Consider the following 5,700-nt stretch of genomic DNA (forward strand, 5'->3'; position numbering starts at 1 on the left):
TTATATAAGTGGATTGGGTTGCACGCTACAACGATATTGGTATTGATATGTAGATCGGGTTGCACGCTGCAACAGAGAGAATATATTATGGTTACTCTTGGTTGATATATTCCACTACAGTGTTGTGATTTAAAACTATGAAGTAATGGTATTTTGGGCCCCTCTGTCATTTACTTTCTTGTTCTGTCATCTTGTCGTTATTCGTTTCTCTATCTTGTTATTATTTTATGCTTAGACTTGCACAAATTCAGAGTGAATGTCTTGCCATAGCCTCGTCACTACTTCGTCCAAGTTAGTCTCGGCACTCATGGAGTACATGGGGTCTGTTGTACTCATACTACACTTCTGCACTTCTTGTGCAGATCCTAATGTTGGTCCCAGCGGTGTAAAACAGTGATTGCTCTGATCCTTCCTCCCAGAAGGCTTGAGGTAGTGTTACATGGCATTCGCAGACCTTGCATTCCCCTTCCTATCTTTATTGTTGTTTACTTTGTATTAGATAGTTTGTATTTTATTACAGACTTTGTTTATAGTATTCTAGCAGCACATGTAGTTGTAACACCAGTTTTTAGGATTAGTCTAGACAGCGTTGGTTTCAGATTATTATACATTTTAGGATATTTTAGTCTTAATATCTTATTAATGTGTTTTTAAATTACTAAATTGCTTAATTATTTAGCAAATGTTGGCTTTCCTAGCAAGCGGATGTTAGGCCTCATCATGTCCCTATGGTTGGGACTTTGGGTCGTGACAGTAAGCCAATCACCTAACATCGATTAAAACATCTAAACATGATATAATAAGATTAGATTTAATATAACATCAGAATTAGCGTTATCATAATCCCAAAATAGCAAAACGCAATATAACATCCCCAAACTAGGTAGTATAGAGTCATGAGCTCTAACTGAATACATAAGGATATCTCAGAGTGCAATATTGTTCGAATGTAAAATTAACAACATCAACATAAAGGATGAGACTCCAAGGGACTGTGACGTTCATGCATCTCTACCTTAAATCCTCTTGATCAATGTATGTTCTCGCACCCTATATCTATTGCATCCAACACCTAGATCTTCACAAAAATATGCAGAAATATAGTATGAGTACACTACAATTGGTATCCAGTAAGTATCAAAACAATCCTTGGTGAAGTAGTGACGAGGTTCAAGTCATATGATACTCACTAGTCAAATAACATGTGCAATATGTCAATAACTGGCAACAGAATGTGTAATGGAAAACAATATCGACAATCTCTTTGGAACATATCAACAATCTGTCACAAAGACTAAGTATGGCCAACACCCCTGCTCAACCATCCGTTGAGCCTTCAAAAAGTAAACCACTCTACTAGAAATTAGCCCCAAAGAACCTCTCTATTCCAACCTTGGCAACCCCAGCATAGCCAAGGTCACGATCTTAGCGTGACAGTCAAGAATAGCATGATATGGAGATAACCAATCTATGCCCAAGATCACATCAAAATTCACCATATTCAGCAATAGAATATCAACTCTAATCATTTAGCCACCAATAGTGACCAAACAAGAATGATAGACATAGTCAACCATATTCGAATCCCCAACGGGCGTAGACACATCAATATGAGTATCCAGAGAATCACGAGCATATCCATATATGAAGTAAAGTAGGATGAAACATGCGAATAAGTAGAACCAGATCAAATAAAACTGATAAATCTCTATGATAGACCGGAACAATACATTTAATGACTACATCTAATACGACAACCTCAGTTCTACCAGGGAAAGCATAACAACGAGTATGGCCTCCCCTTCTAGGACGATCTCTACCCGCATGTCCATCTTATCTAGCTAACTATGCAGGTGGAGTAGCATATGGAGTTGGAATCATAGCCTGTGTACCCTAGTGAGGTCCATCCATCCGAAGTCTGGGGAAATCTCTAACAAGGTGCCTCGTATCACCATACTCAAAACAACCTCTCTGCGGGAGAGGTTGTTGGTACTGAGTTTGACCTGAATGACTTGAATATCTTCTATAGGAACCCCGTGCAGAAGGTGCACTGAAGGTTGGCTATTCGGTATGAGTACTCTATAATCCATGACTATCTATAGCACTACATGAATCTTGAAGTGCAAACTGAACCGGACGACTGACAAAGCTTCTATCATGACGACCCTTGGTCATAGAGTAGAAATCACTGAATCCTCTAAGACCACGATGCTTCTTAGCCTCCATATCCTCCCTCTCCTTCCCGCAGTTATGCTCTAACCTCCTAGAATTCTCCACAACCTGATGAAATGCAGTCTTTGTCCCCATCTCCCATGCCATACCAAATCTGAGGCTGTAGGTGAGTCCCTCAACAAATATATGGACTCTCTCTCTCTCTCTCTCAGTGGAAACTAAAAGGGTTGCATGACGGGATAACTTTATAACCTCATAGCATACTGACTCACAATCAGCTGCATGACGGGATAACTCTATAAACATCATAGCATACTGACTCATAATCATACCCTTTTGGCGTAAGTGCTCAAACTCACTATGCAACTCGTCCCTACTGGTTTGTGGGATAAACTGCCCCAAGAAAAGATCTTAAAACTGGGACAATGTTAGTGGTGTTGTGCCAGCTAGCCTACTCACCTCATAAGTCTGCCCTTATATATATATGACGTCCCTGTCAACTAAAAAGTAGTAAAGTTAACTCCGCTCGATTCCACAAAACCCAAAATTGCGTAGGATACTGTGGCACTAATCCAAGAAACCTTGTGCATTCTCAAAGGCCCCTCCATTGAACTAGGGAGGATAAAATTTTTGAAACGTCTCCAAACTCTTCTTTCCCTCAGCAGACACAATTGGTCCTACCTCGGGCTAAACTGAACCTACTGGAAGCACCGGCATGACACTCGGTGCCTAATAAGCATGAGCTGGCTACTCTAGTATATGGGTGGCGGGTATCTAGACTCCTCCCCCAACCTGCAAAGTAGCTGGCGCAATCGAAATCAACCATGCCTAGGCCAAACTCCCATACTCACGAAGTGAGCCAGAGTCTACTAAATTCCCAGTATAGCAATAGGCCCCTCAGGTGCCCGAGCAGGTCCCACCTACTCAACATGATCTATCTCCTACTCTTCAATCGAAGCTACTGGTCGCTCCAGAACTACTGCTTTGGAAGGGGCTCTATCTACGATGTGTGCTCCACCTCGGCCTTTGCTACGGCCTCTTGTAGCTCTAATATGGGGTGTTGGTACCTGCCCAACTGATCTCGCAAAATGTGTCCTCACCATCTGTGACAGAATAGTAGAGTAAAGTTCAAACTTGGGATAACAAATCTGCACGATAAAGAATGAAAGAAAATGAAATTTTCTAATACCCTAGTAGCCTCTCGCAAATAAGTACAGATGTCTCTGTACCGATTCGCAAGACTCTACCAGACTTGCTCATGACTCATAGAACTTGTGAACCTAGAGCTCTGATACCTACTTGTCATGACTTGAATCCCACCATAGGGGTCATGATGGCACCTAATCTCTAAGACTAGGTAAGTCAATCATCTAACATCATTAAAATATCTAAATTTGAATTAATATAATGGTGGAATCAGCATAACATAAGCCTAAAATAGCAAAATGCAATACAAGATCCGTAGAACTAGGTAGTATAGAGTTATGAGCTCTAATTGAATACATACGGATATCTCAGAATACACTATTGTTTGAATGTAAAATTGTTTACCGTTAAAATGGTAACAACAATTAAATTTGTAAATGGGACTCTAAAAATACGTGATCTATTTTTATGCTAGTTTGTTAGAGTAGTAGATGCTAGGCGGATGATGTTTAATGATGAAATACAAGTTAAAATAGGGAGTAATCAAACCGAGGGGCTTGCTACCGGGCTTCAGACTTGGTCGATGAAAGGCCTCGAAGTCGATATCCGGCTCGGGCTCGAGATATTGAGGGTAACCGGGAAGAGGATAACAGTTAAGATGCAATCAAAGAAGGCTCTTTCTGGCCAATACCAGGCAATAAATAAAGAACAAGTATATAAGCAATAAATGGAAAGAGTAGCCTCGAGCTAGTAAGTTAGAGAGAAAAGAGATAGAACTGTTTATTGATCTTCTGAAGAATAGTGGAGATGCCCTTACAGAGTGTTAACGATTCCCCTTTTATAAGAGGGGGAAATCCAAACTTAGTACAAGATACTTTGAGTGATAAAGGAAGTGGGATGGGACAGCTAACTAGTTTCATGACGTATACATAGGCCAACGTTAATCTTCCCAGGTAGACTTAATCGGCTCTGAATGCATTCTTCGGAAGCCTCCCATGCTCCTCGGTGTCTCGGCCAATATTATTCCCAAGCCGGGTGTCGATAGATCTTGAGTGAAATATTCGACTCAGGGTCTCGAGTCTCTGAGGCAATCTCTTGAAGCACTTTGTCAATGAGAAATTGGTCCTCCCGATTTCACCGTAAATAGATAGTCTCTGCATTTCTTAGAGAGAAGCGATAAGAAATGATTTTGACACCTCCCTCTATGGGCTCCCATAATGAGCTTGTGCTGATGACGCGACCCCTTGTAAGTGCCAAAACGTTTCACCGTTTTGCCTTTTCAGCACCGTTCGACATGTCGTGATTCCTTATTCTTCGGGGCCATGATGTTTCCGTTGATTGAGCTCCCACGAACACATTGAATGCACCTGTTGTTACGTTTTTCGAGGGCGATAATGTCGTTGTCGGTTACCTTACCTTCTTCTCTATAAATGGGGCACCTTGTGATCAGTTTTTCGTCTAAGTTTCCTCCAATATCTATCATTTCCTCCTTTGTTGTTGTCTTTATTCTTTGTTGTTTTGCCATGTTTGAGGCCCATGGCCTCAAGATTTTACGTCGACATCACGCATGCTACGACCTGTATCCCGGACCTTCTCTGGCTAGGAGAAGTTATGCTGTTTGATGTTATTGTTGTTGTTGTTGTTGTTGTCTCCATTAGCTCAGGGCAATGAAGCAGGGGACCGATTTTCTCCGACCCAAGGAAGTATTTGGATGATACACCGCTGCTCAAGATGGGGCTCGGATTATACACCGCTGCTTACCCTCCTCCCTCGGCTTGGCGTTTTACACCCCTTTTGGATTTCTTGGGGTATGGCGGTATTTTCTTCTGGCCTTCGCCTCCCAGGCCGGGGCAACGTCTCAAGAAGTGGCTTTATAATAGTAGTACTGGCGGAGTTCATACTAGCCAGATTTTTCACCCAGACACTTCTTGTCTCCTTTCGGCTTCTCCTTCGTCACTTTGCTCTTCTCCATCGCTTTCCTCTGTGAGCACGTGATTTTTGCCCTATATCAATTACTCTCATAACTTCAAAAAAAAATAATTTCTTTTAGTGTTTGCAATTTTGTGGATTTTTGTGGCATTTTCTGTTAATTGTTTGCATTTTTGTTTGTGCATTTTATTTAGTGAAAAATACAAAAAATGCGTTGCATTTTCATTTAAGAGTTAATTTTTCATTTTAAGAATTATTTAGTAATTAAATTATTTTATAAAAATGGAAAATCACAAAAAATAGTTTAATTTGCACCTTTTGATTTTTACTTTGATTTTGAGTAGTTTTTCTTTTAGTTTGTTTTTAATTAAATGTGATAATTTTTATTTTTTTAATTAGTATTTTTTCAGGATAATTGAGTTTTAGGATTTAATTTAGGTTTTAATTTAATTA

This window comes from Nicotiana tabacum, chromosome 3, assembly GCF_000715075.1.
Source record: "Nicotiana tabacum cultivar K326 chromosome 3, ASM71507v2, whole genome shotgun sequence".
NCBI classification, from domain to species: Eukaryota; Viridiplantae; Streptophyta; class Magnoliopsida; order Solanales; family Solanaceae; genus Nicotiana; species Nicotiana tabacum.